Below are 23329 nucleotides of genomic sequence, written 5' to 3'. Positions count from 1 at the left end.
CTTCACACTTTAAGTAGAAGCGCTACACCACCCAGACCTTTTCAGCTAAATAACATCTAAATACCCAATACAACAATACACAATAAAGGACATTCAGTTGCATTATGGCTCCGTATAGCGGGACTTTAAAAAAGGTGATCTGGAACTGGGCATCCATCTGTAATCAGAAATTTTGAGGTAACAAACAACAACAAAAAAAACATTTCCAATGATTTAACTTCAGAAAACTGTTCTATAAATGAGCAGTCCTGTCACACGTTAATGTTTTGTACAGATCAGTGGTTTCTGCCACAAGTGTTCCGTGTTTTGGCCTGACGCGTCATTCCTATTGGACAACGTGAAGGTACGTCACAGCTCAGTGTCGAAAGTTGGATTTAATTGTTCACATGTGCACGCGTGAACGAGCGTCCATGAGTGGACTAGAGATGTCCAGACTTTTTACTGGATATTTCTGGCAATTAGTCTGCATTTTTTTTTTCTGTGGTCTTTTTGTTTCAGTGACTGCATTAAGTACACGGTATAAAAACAATCCTGCGTGATTTATACAGCGGGAACAAAAGTACACAGCAGGAATCATAAATTGGCTTTAAGTCATGCTGGGTAACGCCTCTTTGCCCCGACTTCCGCTGGAACCACTTCCTTTCTGCGTGGAGCACAGGACGCCAAAAAAATTATACAGGTTTAATTTTTCGGCGCCCGACTTGCTTCCTCCTTTGCACCCCTCGCGCTGTTGTGGCGCCGAGCTGCATCGTCTCAGCACTGAGTCGCTTCCACGCAGCGTCATCATAATGACGCACGGGGCAACTTGGAGCAACCTGGAGCATGCCCAGTGTGAAAGGGGCTTAAGCGTTTAAGTAGATACTTGCTACTTCTTTAAAGATATGCCTAAGGGCCTCTTCACACATAGTACAAATGTGGTCAAATTGCACATGAAGCAGGGATCATATGCAATACGTGTAAAATTGTAGCTGCCTCCAACGCCTCGTACATCTGTTGCTACAACTATTTGTGCAGAGCAGCAGCTGAAAGTGCCCTGTTAGAGCCCATTCGATCCCTCTCGTGGCAGGTGTCGGACAAATTCCAGGTGATACACACGAACATCTAACACCTCTCACTTTGCATTTCAAAAATGTGTGGCCATTCGCGCTGTTAGCACAAAAACAGTCAGCAGACAATCACTTTCGAGCTGGATGTGAAATATGTCTAAGTGCCCCCACGAGTGTGGCGTTGCAAAAAGCAACGCACATGTGGTGCATGTGTCTTGCACGTGTGTGCATGTGGCGTGCTGGGGGGGGCGCACTTGCATAAAATTCTTATATGTATGCACATATCTGATCACATGGGGGCCAGACAGCCAGGTCTGCGCGCACACAGCACGGGGAGGGGCCTGTCAGCTGATCGCAGCACACTGACAGCTGGATGGCAGCTCAGTGCACACATTACAAACACAGAATCCACCAGCAGGACAGGTATATAAATAATTAGGACAATACCTACATACACAATTACATAAGAAAAAATGAAAATGAATGACCACATAACACAGTGTGACACGTTGGTCTGGGTGCTGAACGGGCAGGGGTGCATGTCCGCCCACAGCTGCTGCTGTTGTGATCTGTGTTCCTGGACGTCCCAGCCGGAGAACACGTACTGTGTTATGAAGGACATGAACTTACAACATTCCTCTGTGAGGCATGTGTCTCTGCCTGCTTTTCTGTGACCACTGTGCTGTCTTTACCTGAAGTAGCATGGTGGTTGAAGATTTGATGATGGCCTGAGCTGCTGTGTAGGCAGGAAGAAGTTGTAGAAGGTCTGAATTGTGAGGATTACTGGAGAACAGGTAAAGCTGTCGCCGATTGGACGTGGCATCTTGGTGCATGGGGATTATGAAGAAAACCTTTCGTGCACTTTGTCAGTATTAGGCTCAAAATGCTATTTTTACCCGACACTTGAGAGATGTGTGTTCCATCTCTGTCGGGAGGCTTTTACTGAGGAGACATTTAGCAGAGACCTTCAGTTCTAATCGAGGGAGGTCCGCATCCTCTGACACTTTGAGCTCCTCTAATCTCTTATTCATGCATTCAAAGTGTGAAGAGAGAACAGCTGCTACAAGTGAGCGAGCCCAATGGGTCAGAGAACAGGCGTGAAGGAAGAGAGGGGAGAAAAGCACTGATTGAAGGAGAGGCGTAGAAAAAAAAAGTGTAAGGGGAAAAGCCACGACTCCCTCTCATCCTTTGATTAACTCAACATGGAGCCTGCTGAGAAGAAAGGACCGGGTCCTGGAGTTCCACATAGACCGCGATCAAAGAGAATGCTCGTCTGATCCACATGCCATCTGTTTATTGATAGCTAAAGTGTTGAATAAAATGTGGCTCAAGACAGCCAGGATCAGCAATGTAGAAAGTGATTTCATTTGCATGTTGCATGCACATATGACACTGTGCAGATAAGCTAGATATAAGTTTCAATTCTAAGTACGTTTTCACATCCACTGGCTATTGTGTGATGAGCTGCACACAGGGAGGGTACAGCTTGCCCTTTACACTGAATATGTACTTGTGTGAAGCCCTGCAACTCATGTCGTGTGCTTGAAATGAAACACACTTTTCAGCAGCAATCACTGCAAGGACCAGAGTCCAGACAACATACACGTGTGGATATGATGACATTCACATGAAAGCAGAGGTGTAAACTGTGGTAACTGACCAAACGGCATTTGGTACAGCGCATTTCTGCTGATGCGTGACTAAAAGTGGCGCATTTGTCATACTGTTGGCCTGCCATATGGTCCTACGGCACGCCGCTCACTGTCCTGTCAGACAGACGTGATGTTCAGATCGCCTGCTGCATGTCCACATGAACTGGCGGTCTGGTCCAGTTGGAACAGCAGAGAGAAAACTGACCCACCTTTCGTCAAAAAAGTGACAGCTGCCAATCAAAATCGGCCACGTCACTAAGCCCCGCCCCCCCTATGACGTCATAGCCAATCAGAATCGATGACGTCACTATGTCCCGCCCCTAAGCCCCTCCCCTAGTCCCGCCTCCAAGCCCCGCCCCTTATGACATCACAGCCAATCATAATCGATGACGTCATTATGCCCCGCCCCTAAGCCCCGCCCCTATTCCCGCCTCCGAGCCCCCGCCCCTTATGACGTCACATCCAATCAGAGTCGATGACGTCAGTATGTCCCGCCCCCTAAGCCCCGCCCCCGGCTCCTCCCCTAGTTCCGCCCCTGGCTCCTCCCCTAGCCCCACCCCAAGCTCCTCCCCTAACCCCGGCCAAGCACCGCCTCCAAGCCATACCTCCCCTCCCACCCAGGGTCTAATATTTTAATGTCATTTTATTTCATGAATTAAAGAATGATAAAAAATACCTAGATCTTTTTAATGTATTAAAGAATTAACTAATTCTGAAATAATTAAACATAAATCAGTGTCTATTATTTAATGCCCCTTTAATATTTTTAATTCTTAAATTATTACGTTTCCTTTTCTGTTTTTTAATTCGTAAATTAAAGAAGGGGTACAAATAGCCGTCTCTCGGTTGTAAGTCTTTGCAGCAAGACGGTCAAATACCCACGCATAGAGCTGCTCGCGGAAACATGACCCCACGGCTGTAAAACCTGTTGCAGACGCTGTGTCTGTGTGTGTGCGTGTGTGTGTGCGTGTGTGTGTGTGCGTGTGTGTGCGCGCGTGTGTGTGTGTGTGTGTGTGTGTGTGTGTGTGTGTGTGTGTGTGTGTGGCGGGACACCCGCTGAGCGGAGATGCTGCCCCGAGGTGATGAACCCGAAGAACAATAAACAATGCTCCTTATCACTCACGCCAAAGGATGTTTCAATAAACAATGCTCCTTATCACTCACGCCAAATGGTGTTTCTTTTAAGATATTACCCGATCATCATGGTGCGCGGGACACCCGCTGATCGGAGATGCCGCCCAGAGGTGATGAAGGCGGAAAAAAACAAAGTTTCTTCTCCGTCACTCCCGGCAGGGTGGCTGGGTGTCAGGCCAGATGGTATTTTTAGAGCAAAAGGTACCAGTAAGTGTTTTTCACAAAAAACCTCGTTTGAAAAACAATTTACCCTTTTCAACAATATTATAGGAAAGAACACAGGCTGTATAAGGTTTAGAATATGTGCTTTATTACATTCATTAAAGTCACACACAGAGAAAAAAGCAATTGTTCATGTTTATTAAACACAGCATACGTGAAGGAAAACATTAAGAAAAAAGTATTTGGTCCACTTACATGAAGAAAAAAAGTATACGTTCATGTTTATTAAACACAACATACGTGAAGGAAAACATTAAGAAAAAAGTACTTGTTCCAGTTACCTGAAGAAAAAAGCATATTTTCATGGTTATTAAACACAAATTTGGTCCACTTACATGAAGAAAAAAGCATACGTCCATGTTTATTAAAGGGTAACCATCAGGCTGTCGCTGTAAATTAGCTGATAGATGATTATTGTGTCTCCAGCTGCGTATAATAAACTCAAGTCTGCTCAAAGCCACTTTTCTAAGGCAACAAGTTCGCATATTTTTTTTTGTAAAGTCAACTTATTATATTTTACACATTTTGGGATTCAAACATCAAATCCTTATCTCAACACTTCACGGTAACGTTCACATGCCAGCAGCTTGGATGTTAAGTCCTAAATCTAAACATTTTCTTTGCTCACTTGTATCGCTGCAAGTTCCTGCTTTACCACCTCATTCTGACCAAGAAACATCTGAAGTGGGTCAAAAAAATAACTGAAACTGTTCTTGAAAGCAGCTTTCTCCTGGTTAGTTTTTAATACACCCTGAAGACATCAAGATTCTCTGATCAGATTTCTTGGGAGACTTTCCAAAAGGGAGACATGTATTGTTTTAATATGAAAATCAGCCGTCAGCATTTTATGTCAAGTGTTCCCTGAAAATCACAGATAACTGAATGACGGAGAACTGAAGCAACAACTTTGAAGTTTCAAATAAAACAGGGTTCATCAGCATTTTTGGTTTATCAGAATCTGAATCAGAACAGCTTTTAATGGCCAAGTATCCACAGAATACATGGAATTTGACTTTGGTTTGAGCCGCACTCTCTCTGTACACTGTAAATGCATGCAAACATACAAACGAATTAAGTTAACCTGACTCAGTTTTCAAGCTGTAGCTTCAAGAAAATTAAGTTGACCTGAATATGATGAATGAACAAAACTATTTTGAGAATTAAGCCGTCACTTGCTGGATGCTCACAGTAAATACATTACTGTAATTTATTTTTTTCAGTACAGCAAAATAAACAAGTTACTGTAATCTAGATTTTAAGTGTATTTGAGTACTGCACACTCGCAATAATTAAGGTAATCAAATCTGCTTCAAGACAACATAAATTACTTTGTAAGGCAGCAAGTTTGCATTTTTTGATTATTTTCATTTTTTGTAAAGTCATCTTATTATTTTTTACAGTGTAAGGCATGTAGAAATACCCTAAACAGTGAATAATCCGCAGTAAAAAATTGTACAACGTGTTTTTAAAAACCGCTTGTAATTATGAACAAACTAGTTTAGCTAACAACTGCTACAGAAAGGTGAACATTTATTAAAATGAATCTGAAATACACGAGTTGACCAACATCAGGAGGGTAAGAGTTCTAATGTTAAAACTCACTGTTGTTACTCCGCTGTTTTATGATTTGTAAAAAGCTGCACCAGGCACTTGAAAATTGCACATTTCCGACCAATTCTGTCAAAAACATTAACAGCCTGTGAGCCGACACACTGCTGTCAGTGTGACAAGAGGAAAGTGTGTCATGTAGAATCTGTGCATTTGTTCAGAGCGTATAATTATAAATCTCAAGTCCTTTTAACGTGGATAAAGATTTAAATGCGGTTGTTTTGCAGAAGTTCCACTGAAAACACACAGAAGCTGTAATTTTTACAATTCACACGCCGTATCTGTGATAGAAACAGTCGGTGGTCATTTATTGAGAAATCTAACTGGCGGAGGGTTTTACGCTTTAAACGCTTATTTGGTTGTGAAAAGCTCCACAAAAACTTCTACTTTTCGAGCTGATGCTGACTGTTTGCATAAATTTTTGGCTGAGTGGGGAAACGTCTGACATTATATAGCCAATATGTTTTTTTTCTTACTTTATGGCCCTTTAAAAACTTTAGTCATATTACTAAATCATTGTTTTTCTTTTTTTCTTACCTCATGAAGGCGACTCTCTCTCCGGCTCCCCGTGTCGTCTAATAACCCTCTGGGCTTCATTTGTCTTCTTCTTCTCGTTAAACCAGAATAAACTTTTTATGCATCGCAATTATTCTCTGTCAAAAACATTCATTAATACCAGTCCAAAATATCCTCGAACCTCCGGGCATCTTGCAGGAGCGACGGTCACGTCTCGCCACAAACTGAAAGAAAAGATGCGACTTATTAAATATTTAGCCTACACTTTAAAAAAAAAAAGTCATGATGTGATTTTTTTCTTCTTACCGTGTAACACGAGTCCGTCCCCGCGGCGCCCTGTTGACGGTTCGACAGACCTCCGTCGGTTAGAACACACCAGCTCCGCGTTATTAACCTGTATTTTTAATATAAATGAGATTTCAGAGGGTTTACTATCTCTGCTGCTGTGTCTGGGGGAAAAAACTTGATTAAACAGCGTTAAATAAACTGCTAACAGAATATCCACAAACTGTAACACAGACCATACTTATTAATGAAATATTTACACTTTAAAAAGTTATGAGCTGATTTTCTTACGTCATAAAGGAGAGTCTATCCCTGGCCTGTCGTGTCGTCTAAATGATCCTCTGGGGTTAATTTGTCAGGCCGAATTCTTCTGCTCCATCAGAATAAACTTTTCTCACCGTGGGGCTCTATATCTAACAAAAAAACATCATTTAAAAATGTTTTTACCGCCGAGGATCTTTTTTAAAAAAAAAAAAAACCAGAAGCATTTCTATCAAAAGATTACTTAATTCACTTGCCGTGAAAGACTTTCGCACTCTGAAGAAAAAGAAAACTTCATTCTGAGAGAATGAACGTCTGCTCCAGTCAGCGGCTGGAATGAAGGAAAAGCACTGCAGCAGGAGGCGGGACAGAAAACTGGACCAGCCTCCAAAACAAGCTCATTACCCACAGGTATCAGGTTTTATGGTGGACCCAAAAAACACACGTAATCATCGATCAGGGGATTTAGCCTGACACCTCGGACCGAGGAACACAGCAGGACCTCATAAAAATATTGCTTCAAACGGGATCTGTGACGCTGGTCCGGTTTGTCAAAAGAGGTGCGACCTTTTGCGCTAAACACCCCAAATACACACACACAGGCACACACTTTTAAGAGCAAATATCCCCAGACCCGCGCGTGTAGTGGTCCCATACTATGAACAAAAGTGGATGGATAGCAAAGTCATGACGGATAATACAGAAATAGTGGACCTTTTAATAGTTGCACTAAAAGAATAAAACGCTACTCACAGGAGAATTAGTTTTCCCAGCTTCAGCCTGTCTTATTCCAGACATGTCAGAAACCACATGAACAAAACATCTACATATCTTTAACACCAAAGAGATTTAAATATATCCGTACATACATATGTACATACTCATATTTTTTCCCATTTCTATTTCCATGTTTCCTTTTTGTGAATATTTACAAATAAAATAAAGGTCACTGCGTGTATTAAATATATATCAGTGCCACCGGGGCGTCGTACCAAGATGTGCTGTCTTTATACACCGAAAATACTATCGCAAACCATGATCTGGTTTCTGATTTTGTGAAAAGATATCGTAATTGCCTTAAGAAAAGGGGTAATACCTCCTGTATCCAGCTACAAGGACCTTCGCACACTTTTAAATGCTGTGACAGCTTGTGTTAACCTTTGATCCTAATTTTTTTTTAATGTTTTTTCACGTGAAAATGTAACCCCTGTCTTGGGACAACCTCCCGATCATACCTTTTAAAGTTTTATCGCGTTTGCACGCTTTAAAACATTGTTATTAAGTACAGAAAGAAGTGTTAATCTTTGATCCTAAATTTTTTAAATGTTTTTTTTCACCTGAAAATGGGTTGGATGTGTGAGAGCAGCCTTCCGATCATACCTTTAAAGTTTTACCGCGTTTGGATAATTTAAAACGTCGTTATTAAGCGCAGAAAGAAGCGTTGACCTTTGACCTTGAATTTTTTATGCGCGTTTTTTTGTGAAAAAATGCTTCTGGTGTGTTGAGAACGCTCTCCCGATCATACCTTTAAAGTTTTACCGCGTTTGGACGTGTTTAAAAATTGTCACGGCTCGTGTTAATCTTTGATCCTAAAATTTTTTAATGTTTTTTTTGCCTGAAAACGGACCGGATGTGTTGAGAGCGGCCTCCCGATCATACCTTTAAAGTTTTATCGCGTATGCACGCGTTTAAATATTGTCCCTCACATAAAACATGTTCAAGCTAAAATATCTAAAAATATTTCTAGTACCCTCAACAAAGCAAAAATATTTATTGAATTACAAAGCTCTACATATTTTATATCATTCACTTGTTTCGCCATATCTGAATTACTGCGTGGACGTTTGAGGCAACATTTACAAATCCTCACTTCGACCATTACCTTTATGATACCTTGTCAGTATTCATGACAGCCAATTAAGCAGTGTCTTTACTATAACCTTGATTAGCAATTTTAATGCGTATTCTTTATTCTATACAACATATAGCCTATTGAAATGATGTAAACTAAGGTGCAGCAATACAAATTCTATGGAAGAGACTTACATGATTAATTATAACATTTATTAAAATAAGGGCTTACTTTCATCAATCAGCAACTCCGTCACTACATAAACGGAAAGTTCACCCCTTAAAAGTCAAAATTCAGCCAAAAGAGGGGCACCTATTCTCGTTTTGAGCTTCTCACAAACCTTCATGCGCTGCGTCTCCTGGAACTCACCGTGGAAGAATATGAAGAGCTATTGTGGAATACTTTCGAGCAAAACTGCTGACAAAGATGTTCAGATGGTTCTTGCAGGATGCTAAGGTGACACTCCATGTGGTCCGGCTGCTGATGGTCTATTTCAGAGAGCCCACGGATGGGCTTGTCCTTCTTGCAGACGTAAGTTTGTTCCTCTTCTTTCTTAAATTTTTATTGCATTGAATAATATTCTCACAACATGTATATATTTTCTGTACCCTATAGTCATCTTCCATAGGCTGACATCGAGAAGACCCTCACCCTGCCCATGATCTAATAACACTGCTTGGTATTTGGTGAATTCGCGCATTCGCATCAGATGAGCCGAAGTTATAGTCATCCCAGCAAAGCATGAATGTTAACCCGATTAGAGATATTTTCAAGATGCTTTCTGAAATAACTCCAATTTCATATTTCAGATGGGACAGAGCGTGTAACTGTGACGCTGTAATTTCAGTGTACTACAGTACCAAGAGGAGGCTGCCAGCACACTTGAATTCCTTCAAAAGTAAGCCTCTTCTTCTCCAATTGACCTATTCACAGCAGTCATTTTGACATTAAATTGTATGGTCAACTCTCTCGTGGTGCTGTAATGACATAAATTGAAATGAAATTAACGATAGAAGGTTCACTTCTTCTATAAACAACAACCCTCTTTTGGAGTGACAAGATTAGGAATGAACATATCAGAGGGACGGCTCAGGTGGGACGGTTTGGAGACAGAGTCAGAGAGGCGAGATTGTGATGGTTTGGACGTGCAGAGGAGGGACCCATAGGGAGAAGGATGCTGAGGATGGAGCCACCAGGCAGGAGGAAACGAGGGAGGGCAGAGAGGAGGTTCATGGATGTGCTGAGGGAGGACATGCGGGTGGTTGGTGTGACAGAGGACAGGGTGAGAAGGAAACGATTGATCTGCTGTGGCAACCCCTAATGGGAACGGCTAAAAGACAAAGAAGATGCTGAAGATCCTGTCCAAATTACTAGTGATTGTTTATCAACAATCCTGTATGTCCATATGTTTGGAATGCGCCAATAGCCATCTCATCAATAGCCACACTGCTCAAGAACCTGATGGATCTTGAGTGGAATTTCATATAGGTGACTAAGAACGCTGTACTCCCGCTCGTCTTGTCAGCAGTGTTTAAATTTTGACTTTTAAGGGGTGAACTTTCCGTTTATGTAGTGACGGAGTTGCTGATTGATGAAAGTAAGCCCTTATTTTAATAAATGTTATAATTAATCATGTAAGTCTCTTCCATAGAATTTGTATTGCTGCACCTTAGTTTACATCATTTCAATAGGCTATATGTTGTATAGAATAAAGAATACGCATTAAAATTGCTAATCAAGGTTATAGTAAAGACACTGCTTAATTGGCTGTCATGAATACTGACAAGGTATCATAAAGGTAATGGTCGAAGTGAGGATTTGTAAATGTTGCCTCAAACGTCCACGCAGTAATTCAGATATGGCGAAACAAGTGAATGATATAAAATATGTAGAGCTTTGTAATTCAATAAATATTTTTGCTTTGTTGAGGGTACTAGAAATATTTTTAGATATTTTAGCTTGAACATGTTTTATGTGAGGGACAATATTTAAACGCGTGCATACGCGATAAAACTTTAAAGGTATGATCGGGAGGCCGCTCTCAACACATCCGGTCCGTTTTCAGGCAAAAAAAACATTAAAAAATTTTAGGATCAAAGATTAACACGAGCCGTGACAATTTTAAACACGTCCAAACGCGGTAAAACTTTAAAGGTATGATCGGGAGAGCGTTCTCAACACACCAGAAGCATTTTTTCACAAAAAAACGCGCATAAAAAATTCAAGGTCAAAGGTCAACGCTTCTTTCTGCGCTTAATAACGACGTTTTAAATTATCCAAACGCGGTAAAACTTTAAAGGTATGATCGGAAGGCTGCTCTCACACATCCAACCCATTTTCAGGTGAAAAAAAACATTAAAAAAATTTAGGATCAAAGATTAACACTTCTTTCTGTACTTAATAACAATGTTTTAAAGCGTGCAAACGCGATAAAACTTTAAAAGGTATGATCGGGAGGTTGTCCCAAGACAGGGGTTACATTTTCACGTGAAAAAACATTAAAAAAAAATTAGGATCAAAGGTTAACACAAGCTGTCACAGCATTTAAAAGTGTGCGAAGGTCCTTGTAGCTGGATACAGGAGGTATTACCCCTTTTCTTAAGGCAATTACGATATCTTTTCACAAAATCAGAAACCAGATCATGGTTTGCGATAGTATTTTCGGTGTATAAAGACAGCACATCTTGGTACGACGCCCCGGTGGCACTGATATATATTTAATACACGCAGTGACCTTTATTTTATTTGTAAATATTCACAAAAAGGAAACATGGAAATAGAAATGGGAAAAAATATGAGTATGTACATATGTATGTACGGATATATTTAAATCTCTTTGGTGTTAAAGATATGTAGATGTTTTGTTCATGTGGTTTCTGACATGTCTGGAATAAGACAGGCTGAAGCTGGGAAAACTAATTCTCCTGTGAGTAGCGTTTTATTCTTTTAGTGCAACTATTAAAAGGTCCACTATTTCTGTATTATCCGTCATGACTTTGCTATCCATCCACTTTTGTTCATAGTATGGGACCACTACACGCGCGGGTCTGGGGATATTTGCTCTTAAAAGTGTGTGCCTGTGTGTGTGTATTTGGGGTGTTTAGCGCAAAAGGTCGCACCTCTTTTGACAAACCGGACCAGCGTCACAGATCCCGTTTGAAGCAATATTTTTATGAGGTCCTGCTGTGTCCCTCGGTCCGAGGTGTCAGGCTAAATCCCCTGATCGATGATTACGTGTGTTTTTTTGGGTCCACCATAAAACCTGATACCTGTGGGTAATGAGCTTGTTTTGGAGGCTGGTCCAGTTTTCTGTCCCGCCTCCTGCTGCAGTGCTTTTCCTTCATTCCAGCCGCTGACTGGAGCAGACGTTCATTCTCTCAGAATGAAGTTTTCTTTTTCTTCAGAGTGCGAAAGTCTTTCACGGCAAGTGAATTAAGTAATCTTTTGATAGAAATGCTTCTGGTTTTTTTTTTTTAAAAAAGATCCTCGGCGGTAAAAACATTTTTAAATGATGTTTTTTTGTTAGATATAGAGCCCCACGGTGAGAAAAGTTTATTCTGATGGAGCAGAAGAATTCGGCCTGACAAATTAACCCCAGAGGATCATTTAGACGACACGACAGGCCAGGGATAGACTCTCCTTTATGACGTAAGAAAATCAGCTCATAACTTTTTAAAGTGTAAATATTTCATTAATAAGTATGGTCTGTGTTACAGTTTGTGGATATTCTGTTAGCAGTTTATTTAACGCTGTTTAATCAAGTTTTTTCCCCCAGACACAGCAGCAGAGATAGTAAACCCTCTGAAATCTCATTTATATTAAAAATACAGGTTAATAACGCGGAGCTGGTGTGTTCTAACCGACGGAGGTCTGTCGAACCGTCAACAGGGCGCCGCGGGGACGGACTCGTGTTACACGGTAAGAAGAAAAAAATCACATCATGACTTTTTTTTTTTAAAGTGTAGGCTAAATATTTAATAAGTCGCATCTTTTCTTTCAGTTTGTGGCGAGACGTGACCGTCGCTCCTGCAAGATGCCCGGAGGTTCGAGGATATTTTGGACTGGTATTAATGAATGTTTTTGACAGAGAATAATTGCGATGCATAAAAAGTTTATTCTGGTTTAACGAGAAGAAGAAGACAAATGAAGCCCAGAGGGTTATTAGACGACACGGGGAGCCGGAGAGAGAGTCGCCTTCATGAGGTAAGAAAAAAAGAAAAACAATGATTTAGTAATATGACTAAAGTTTTTAAAGGGCCATAAAGTAAGAAAAAAAACATATTGGCTATATAATGTCAGACGTTTCCCCACTCAGCCAAAAATTTATGCAAACAGTCAGCATCAGCTCGAAAAGTAGAAGTTTTTGTGGAGCTTTTCACAACCAAATAAGCGTTTAAAGCGTAAAACCCTCCGCCAGTTAGATTTCTCAATAAATGACCACCGACTGTTTCTATCACAGATACGGCGTGTGAATTGTAAAAATTACAGCTTCTGTGTGTTTTCAGTGGAACTTCTGCAAAACAACCGCATTTAAATCTTTATCCACGTTAAAACGACTTGAGATTTATAATTATACGCTCTGAACAAATGCACAGATTCTACATGACACACTTTCCTCTTGTCACACTGACAGCAGTGTGTCGGCTCACAGGCTGTTAATGTTTTTGACAGAATTGGTCGGAAATGTGCAATTTTCAAGTGCCTGGTGCAGCTTTTTACAAATCATAAAACAGCGGAGTAACAACAGTGAGTTTTAACATTAGAACTCTTACCCTCCTGATGTTGGTCAACTCGTGTATTTCAGATTCATTTTAATAAATGTTCACCTTTCTGTAGCAGTTGTTAGCTAAACTAGTTTGTTCATAATTACAAGCGGTTTTTAAAAACACGTTGTACAATTTTTTACTGCGGATTATTCACTGTTTAGGGTATTTCTACATGCCTTACACTGTAAAAAATAATAAGATGACTTTACTAAAAATGAAAATAATCAAAAAATGCAAACTTGCTGCCTTACAAAGTAATTTATGTTGTCTTGAAGCAGATTTGATTACCTTAATTATTGCGAGTGTGCAGTACTCAAATACACTTAAAATCTAGATTACAGTAACTTGTTTATTTTGCTGTACTGAAAAAAATAAATTACAGTAATGTATTTACTGTGAGCATCCAGCAAGTGACGGCTTAATTCTCAAAATAGTTTTGTTCATTCATCATATTCAGGTCAACTTAATTTTCTTGAAGCTACAGCTTGAAAACTGAGTCAGGTTAACTTAATTCGTTTGTATGTTTGCATGCATTTACAGTGTACAGAGAGAGTGCGGCTCAAACCAAAGTCAAATTCCATGTATTCTGTGGATACTTGGCCATTAAAAGCTGTTCTGATTCAGATTCTGATAAACCAAAAAATGCTGATGAACCCTGTTTTATTTGAAACTTCAAAGTTGTTGCTTCAGTTCTCCGTCATTCAGTTATCTGTGATTTTCAGGGAACACTTGACATAAAATGCTGACGGCTGATTTTCATATTAAAACAATACATGTCTCCCTTTTGGAAAGTCTCCCAAGAAATCTGATCAGAGAATCTTGATGTCTTCAGGGTGTATTAAAAACTAACCAGGAGAAAGCTGCTTTCAAGAACAGTTTCAGTTATTTTTTTGACCCACTTCAGATGTTTCTTGGTCAGAATGAGGTGGTAAAGCAGGAACTTGCAGCGATACAAGTGAGCAAAGAAAATGTTTAGATTTAGGACTTAACATCCAAGCTGCTGGCATGTGAACGTTACCGTGAAGTGTTGAGATAAGGATTTGATGTTTGAATCCCAAAATGTGTAAAATATAATAAGTTGACTTTACAAAAAAAAATATGCGAACTTGTTGCCTTAGAAAAGTGGCTTTGAGCAGACTTGAGTTTATTATACGCAGCTGGAGACACAATAATCATCTATCAGCTAATTTACAGCGACAGCCTGATGGTTACCCTTTAATAAACATGGACGTATGCTTTTTCTTCATGTAAGTGGACCAAATTTGTGTTTAATAACCATGAAAATATGCTTTTTTCTTCAGGTAACTGGAACAAGTACTTTTTTCTTAATGTTTTCCTTCACGTATGTTGTGTTTAATAAACATGAACGTATACTTTTTTTCTTCATGTAAGTGGACCAAATACTTTTTTCTTAATGTTTTCCTTCACGTATGCTGTGTTTAATAAACATGAACAATTGCTTTTTTCTCTGTGTGTGACTTTAATGAATGTAATAAAGCACATATTCTAAACCTTATACAGCCTGTGTTCTTTCCTATAATATTGTTGAAAAGGGTAAATTGTTTTTCAAACGAGGTTTTTTGTGAAAAACACTTACTGGTACCTTTTGCTCTAAAAATACCATCTGGCCTGACACCCAGCCACCCTGCCGGGAGTGACGGAGAAGAAACTTTGTTTTTTTCCGCCTTCATCACCTCTGGGCGGCATCTCCGATCAGCGGGTGTCCCGCGCACCATGATGATCGGGTAATATCTTAAAAGAAACACCATTTGGCGTGAGTGATAAGGAGCATTGTTTATTGAAACATCCTTTGGCGTGAGTGATAAGGAGCATTGTTTATTGTTCTTCGGGTTCATCACCTCGGGGCAGCATCTCCGCTCAGCGGGTGTCCCGCCACACACACACACACACACACACACACACACACACACACACACACACGCGCGCACACACACGCACACACACACACGCACACACACACACACAGACACAGCGTCTGCAACAGGTTTTACAGCCGTGGGGTCATGTTTCCGCGAGCAGCTCTATGCGTGGGTATTTGACCGTCTTGCTGCAAAGACTTACAACCGAGAGACGGCTATTTGTACCCCTTCTTTAATTTACGAATTAAAAAACAGAAAAGGAAACGTAATAATTTAAGAATTAAAAATATTAAAGGGGCATTAAATAATAGACACTGATTTATGTTTAATTATTTCAGAATTAGTTAATTCTTTAATACATTAAAAAGATCTAGGTATTTTTTATCATTCTTTAATTCATGAAATAAAATGACATTAAAATATTAGACCCTGGGTGGGAGGGGAGGTATGGCTTGGAGGCGGTGCTTGGCCGGGGTTAGGGGAGGAGCTTGGGGTGGGGCTAGGGGAGGAGCCAGGGGCGGAACTAGGGGAGGAGCCGGGGGCGGGGCTTAGGGGCGGGACATACTGACGTCATCGACTCTGATTGGATGTGACGTCATAAGGGGCGGGGGCTCGGAGGCGGGAATAGGGGCGGGGCTTAGGGGCGGGGCATAATGACGTCATCGATTATGATTGGCTGTGATGTCATAAGGGGCGGGGCTTGGAGGCGGGACTAGGGGAGGGGCTTAGGGGCGGGACATAGTGACGTCATCGATTCTGATTGGCTATGACGTCATAGGGGGGGCGGGGCTTAGTGACGTGGCCGATTTTGATTGGCAGCTGTCACTTTTTTGACGAAAGGTGGGTCAGTTTTCTCTCTAACAGCCTGTCAATGTGCGTGCTCTCCAACCTATCACGGAAGCGATATGTGTTTTTATGTATTTCAATGTGAGGACAGCAAGCACACACACGTGAGTGTCCGTCAAAACACGGTGTGTGTGCTCTGCAGCTCAGATGTCCAGAACTAGAGATATCAACAGCTGCCATGCCCCTGTCTGTTCAGCGCACAGACCAAGGTGTCTCTCTGTGATCAGCTGAGAGGCACCTCGCCTGCTGGGGGCTTGAAACACACGCATGCACGTGTTGGGTGGGACGGGGGGAGCGCATGACTGCTTCATGCTCACTTCAACCAAATTCACACTACGTGTGAAGGGGCCCTAACAAAATCACCCCATACCCAGAAAATGCTTTTATTTAACTTTAGATTATACAAAAATGTAGATATTTAAATAGATTTTTGCAATAACTTTGTCACTGAGTCATCATCTGCAACTACCTTTTTATTGTCATCTGTTTTTTTTTGTTTTTTTTTTATTTAAAATTCAGTTTTGTACCTTATGGGCTAGTTCCTTTTTAATTAATTTGTACAAAGGGGTGGGGGAGGGGGGAATCACATTTTTTTTTAATGGAATAGTTTGGAATTTTCAAAATTGTGTGACACACAAAAGCAGAAATGACACTGGTGTTGAAAGTATTTGGTGCCTAAAACTTTTTCAAGGTCATGTATATATGGATGATTGATCAGCAGTAATCAGCACATTACATAAGCTTCTATTGTACTTACTGTATTGTACATATTCAACTTTATGTATGTTTCAGTGAATTGACACATTAAAATTATGATTTATCCCCCCCCCCAATGTTTCATGAACATTTTTTTTCTTCCACAACTGGCTGTGGAGATTCCTTTGTTCGATCCATCTGTGACCACCAAGACTGTGGGCACAACTTCTGCATATGTTCTGCCTCAATGTCCACTGCACAAAGAGAAATTCAACACCACACCAGGGCTTCAGGTCAACACTTTCATTGCTGCAAGTTCAAGAAATCTGCTAAAGCCGTGAGCCGCAACTGCCAGAACTGGAAATTAAAACACATTCTGTGACATCCTCACAAATGTGAAGTATTGTTTCCTGTGTATTACGGTGCTACACATCTGGACTTTATCACACATCAGTAGCCTTGGCGAGACACAACCCGATCGATCCTGATGAAACCTGAAAAACAAGACGGACCTTTTGAGCTTTTCTGAACCTGAAAACCCAGAACAGTGAGAGAAGGTGACAAACAAACAAATGAGCAAAGCCCAGCACAGCAGAGCTTTAACACTCTCTTGGATTCTATGTTGACACATGTTTATGGTGAGATAAAATTAATATTGGACTTACATAAATATGTTACATCACAGGGTATACTCATGAAAAATTTATGGTATAAAGCATAAAAGATTCTTACATATTCCAAGTATTCGTTAAGCGGGCTGCTGTTAATACCTGGCTGGGAAAACTGTTGGATCTTGTAACTGAAAAAAAGGTGGATAGCCATCTTTGACTTATTGGGGTTATTCTAATCCTGACCCTAATGAGCATTTTTGAATGCTGAATGTGATACATGTGTTGCTCATGCGCATGTGAATTCATAGGATTATGCATGAAATGTTATAACAACTGTTCGTACAATATTATAAAGGCTTCATTTGATTATGTTCCATGTAAGTCATTAAGAAATGCAAGCAGTCTAGAGTGGGTCAGGTCTGGGAACATGCACTGGCATCACGTTGCCACATCCAACACATTACGGAACCAACTTCGGTTCCAGGTGGAACCACGCAGGCAGACAACTTGTCCATCTCTACCTCTCAAATGTAACCATCAATCTGCCACAGCCAGGTGAATTGTGGGTGTCTTCTTGGCCTTCTATAGCCACTGGGGTCCACAACCTGTATGTTGGGTCATGCTCGGAAATGTGGCCAAAATGTGGTAGCTGTTGTTCCTTAACAATGTAAGTGATATACTTTACCTGAGTCTCTCAAACAATCGGTTTATTTTACACAAACTGTTAACAGCAATACCCAAGGGTCCTTTGAAGACACCAACTAGCAAAGAGAGCTTCTGGCAAAATGTCACACAAACGTCACCTCTAACCCCAAACCTTAACACTGCGAGAGAGAGGAGTTGATAAATGTTTGTGGGGATGTGGTTTGTCCAGAGAATAGAGAAGTGGAGCACAGTAGTAGTGGTTAAAGTAAATGAGTTTTTAAGCACTCGGGATTGCAAGGATGGAGTGGGTAGATAAGAGTGGATATCGGGACATATGCAAGGGAAAGTTGACAAGATGGTCATGATGCCATCTATATTGTAACGCTTAGAGGTGGTGATATGAAGAAAAAGCTGAAGATGCTGTGATTTTCTTTGTGCGTGACGAGGATGGACAGGATTAGGAATGACCATATCAGAGGAAGATCACTGGTAGGACTGTTTGGGGACGAAATCAGAGAGGCGAGATTGAAATGTTTAGACGTGCAGAAGAAGAATGCGGGATATGTCAGGAAAAAGATGCTAAGGATGAAGCTGCCAGGCAGGAGGAGAAAAGATAGACCAAAGACGAAGAAGAAGCAGCGTATTGGGTGAGATGTAGACAATGTGGCAACCCCTAAGAGGAACCTCTGAACAGAGATTCATAAGAATAAGACAAAAAGTGGCATTGCTTGCCTCCAAATACATATTTCATGAAAAACCACTGATTGTTTTCAGGTTTTTATTAGTAGGTGCAGCGCCTCTCCTCACTGTTAATTCACCATTGGGAGTAGGACCTGAACAAACTGTGACCTGAACATACCCAGCTGGCATGGCAACATTGTATCAACATGTGTGTGTGTGTTTGTTTGTTTGTTTGTTTTTACCTTTTGCCATCAGCCAAAATGATATCAAGGTCACTCAAGCATCAATTTCCTGATGTACAGTAGTGTTCAGAATAATAGTAGTGCTATGTGACTAAAAAGATTAATCCAGGTTTGAGTATATTTCTTATTGTTCTTATTGTTCTTATCAATGGGTTCTTGGTACGTTTAGATCCATTCAGGGGTCTGTGTTTCCATGTAGTTGTAACTGTTAATTTACTTGTAGAATTGAGTTTGTATTTGTGTCTTTTAACTGTTGGACCCAAAGTGCTTATGTTAAAATTGTGAGTTCTAATTTTTGTTACCTCCTTGTTCTGATTGTTCTGTGTGTGTGTGTGTTTGCTTTTTAAATTGTAAAGAAGTAGGCTGGGATCACTTCCCCCCAGCGACTTCCCAATGAGATAACTCACTCTGCCAGTGGACCTTTATTTAGTTTATTATTGCGTATTTATTTTCATAGATTTACACACACACACACACCCCGCCCCATACACACATATACTTTCAAATGATACAGCTACAGAATACTGCTTTTCTAAAATGTACAAGTGCATCATTCTCTATGCAGAATATAAATACATTTTAGAAACTCTTGACAGAACTGAGACTCCCACAACATACACTTAGCAGTTTTGTAGCCACTGCTGGCAAAATAATATAATGCTTTTTCTCCCCCATGTATTTTGAAAAACAGGAACATTAATTTTCCTTTTCACAAACAGTGAAATTGCATTTTAATGGTTTGATACAGACAAATGGCCACTATATCCCAAGTGACTACAGGGTATCTCTAAATTGAGTATAAAATGTTATACTGCATGAATTTCATTGTGAAGAGAAACCCTTCTTGCAACCACACGTATCAGCAGCGGCTTTCTTAATGCTCTGACTTTCTCAATTTTAAAGCAAAGATTAGCCTGTCACATTGGATTTTTACTATTATAACTATTAAACAATGAGAAAGCAGTAGCTTGGTTTTAGTAATGGGTGTTTGATCCCCACTTCGTCCAGATGGTTCTTCATCATCATCATCATCATCATCATCATCATGCTGTTTTGCCTGAATGATCCTTTGATTAGATACTTTATTCATCAATGAATGAATGTTGATCTGTTTAACATGCCTGCTACCTAGTAAAGGTGAATTCTACCTTCACTGTGGTAAATACTAAAGGTACCTTGATACTTGCACAAATTTGATACGCACACTGGTACACAATCTACCATGCCACAGAGAAAAGTCGTTGTAAACCGTTGTAAACTGTGCGCGCCTGCGTGCAAGTGTGCAAAGAAAATTTTTAATTCTTCAAAATCTCTGGCATGCATTAATTTTGTGAACCAGACATGAATGTTGCACAAACAATTCAAACACACTGTGTCTCATTGCATCAGCACAGTGCATCACAGCGCAGCTTATCTGAAAGATGTAATATAATAAACATAATTTTACAGATCCTTATAGGAAGGGATGAAAATGCAACTGTTTTACCAAGCTATTACAATATAAATATTACAAATAGTTACCTTTGAGATGATTCCAAATGCGTTCTCTACGTCATGAAGCGCACAAGAACAGCTGCAACTGTCGAAAATTCCTCTTTGATTCCGGAGCAATTACAGGTGGTTTCATCAGCCAAATTATGTTTGCACATGATTAATCCGCTACAAAATAACTATTTTTTATAACACAGCATCCAGCATCACAAAGCGTGGCGTCCAGCGGAACGCAGTGGGTGGCATTGGCACGACAAATTGTGTGGCAGTGCAGGGGTTAAATGCGTGCAAGTGTCAAGGTGCCTTAAGACTTTGTGCATCCTGATGATGTCTCACTGACTTTGGGCAGCACGTTGTGGTATGGTGAGATGTATCATCATGGTCTGGGAGGGCCCATGACACACCAACCTTTTAGAAATCTTCACAAGTTGTCTACCTTCTTGACACATGTTGGTGCACTTTTGTAGTTTTGTAGCATCTTGCTGAATTGTGGATGTCCCTGATGGCAGTGGTGTTCACAGGTATGCTAACAGCTAATTACAGTAGTGTTCAGAATAATAGTAGTGCTATGTGACTAAAAAGATTAATTCAGGTTTTGAGTATATTTCTTATAGTAGGCCAGCCAAGTTGAAAAAAAATAACCAAGAGGCATCTTCTTGTTAAAAGCCGGCACCCATGTGATTTAGGTCATTTCATGTATGCTGAATATGAATATGCCGGATGCCAAGCTGATTTTTGACTTTTAAGGTCATTTTCAAGGTCATGAAAACATCAAGGTCAAATAATTTTTTTTTGTAATTGACATTAAAAAAATATACTTAAAATGTGACTTTGGGGTATCCTTGAGGTCATAAATCATAAAAAAAGATTACCCTTTTGAATTAAAAATTCAAAATTGAAAAATCATAAAATGGCTGCCATTTTTCAAGATGGCCACCATTTTAGCAAATTTCAGCTTACTGAGTCATTTTTTGCCTGATTTTAATAATGTTGGTGTCAATTCCTATATTTTTGGCCATGGCAAACCCAGTGGACCAAGCAACAGAATGGATGAAACGTATGTGCAAATTTCACAACAGTATAACAGGTATTACACAAAATGAGACAAAATGAGCCCGAGAAAAGTTTTGCATTACATGGTCAGAGAGATCCAAAATTTCAGAAGAAACTACGGTCCTCTTTGGAGTAGGAGATGAAGATGCTGTAATGCACCGTTCAGACAGTCTACCATCACGTACAAATAGGGACATTGAAGATGTGAAGAAGCTCACTTCCACTCTGCAAAAGTTGGATGTGTTCAGGATATCTCGGGTCCCAGTAGATGAAAATACTGAGGATATTTCAGAGGAAGATATCCCCCTGGTGTCTTTGGCAACAAAAGATGCTGCACCTACAGACATTGTCCAAGACCTGTTAAGTGCTGAACAACGTGGAAAAAAGGCAATGTTAAGCAATGTGAAAGAAAGACTTGGGCAAAGAGGGTGTGGATTTCATGAAAGCATGAAGAAACACAAGTCCAAAATCTTTGCAGATATGTACAAATCAAATGTTTCAAACAAACAAAACATCCAGAAGACCATAAAAGCTGACCGAAGATGTCTGCAGAGACTTCTAAATGCACTCAGAGGAGGACGCAATGTACATATGCTTAATATTCTTAAGCATGAGTTGTCACCTGTGCCGCTTTCCTTGGCAAAGCCTGGGGGAGAAATGAATTCAACTGTGAAGGCAGAGATGATTAACATTCTATAAGCTGGACTTCAAATTCCAAACAAAGTACCACCTCCAAACTTGAAGACGTGTGTTCTGATTGATGGACATGCACTGGTCCAAGTATTGGGAAAACCATCAGGTTGTCAAACATTTCATGACTATGGAGAGGCCTTCTTCAAATGTGTTGCCCAACACTTTGATGAAAAAACCACACGAGTAGATGTTGTATTCGATAGGTACATTGGTATCACATCAGTCAAGACAGCAACTCGCAAAAAGAGATTGGGCAAAAGAAAACCAATCAGAAAGTTGATTGACAATCCCTTGGTGCCACTTCCACAGGTGTGGAACAGTTTCATTGCCATGGATGAAAATAAGGCAGATCTTACACAGTTTCTGTCAGAGGTCATCATTGAAAAAGGAAGTGAACTTTCTGAAGGCTATGAGCTAGTCACCAGTGGCGGATTCCCTGAAGCTACAGATGCAAGGTCTACAAAAAGAGATGCCAATGAACTAAAATGTGATCATGAAGAAGCTGACACACGGCTTGTTCTTCACTTATGTGAAGCAGCTAGTAGAGGATATGAGCGTATCCTTATATTTTGCAGGGATACAGATGTATTTCTGTTGCTTGTTTACTTCAAACCTGATAATGCCACTGAGGTGTGGATGGTATCAGGAACAGCAAGAAAGAGGAAATGCTACCCTATTCATACTATTTGCCAGAAACTCACACTGACAGTGAGGCAAAATCTACTAGGTTTCCATGCTCTGAGTGGATCAGACACAACTTCAGCTTTCACTGGTCATGGCAAAAAAAAGTGTTGGAAAATATACCAGGAGCACACAGAACTTCTCTCTGGCATAGGTCGAGATGGTGATCTTGCCCCTGTTGAAGAGTTTGTGTGTTATCTGTATGGTGCTCCACAACAGCCAAGCATAAACCATGCTACGTTGTACCTATTTGGAAAAGCAAAGGCTGCCTTAGAAATGCTTCCACCAACTCAAGATGCCCTTGAACTCCACAAATGCTGTGCTAACTACCAAGCAAAAGTCTGGCTTCAAGCTCACAAACAACATATTGATGTTCCTCAACCTGATGATACAAAGGCCTGGACACTCAACAATGAAGGTCTGCAGCCAGTCTGGAGGACACTTGAACCCATTCCATCGACCTGTGTT

This window comes from Thalassophryne amazonica, chromosome 11 (genome assembly GCF_902500255.1).
Source record: "Thalassophryne amazonica chromosome 11, fThaAma1.1, whole genome shotgun sequence".
NCBI classification, from domain to species: Eukaryota; Metazoa; Chordata; class Actinopteri; order Batrachoidiformes; family Batrachoididae; genus Thalassophryne; species Thalassophryne amazonica.
The sequence above is the reverse complement of the archived record's forward strand: the minus strand, read 5'-3'. Positions refer to the sequence as shown.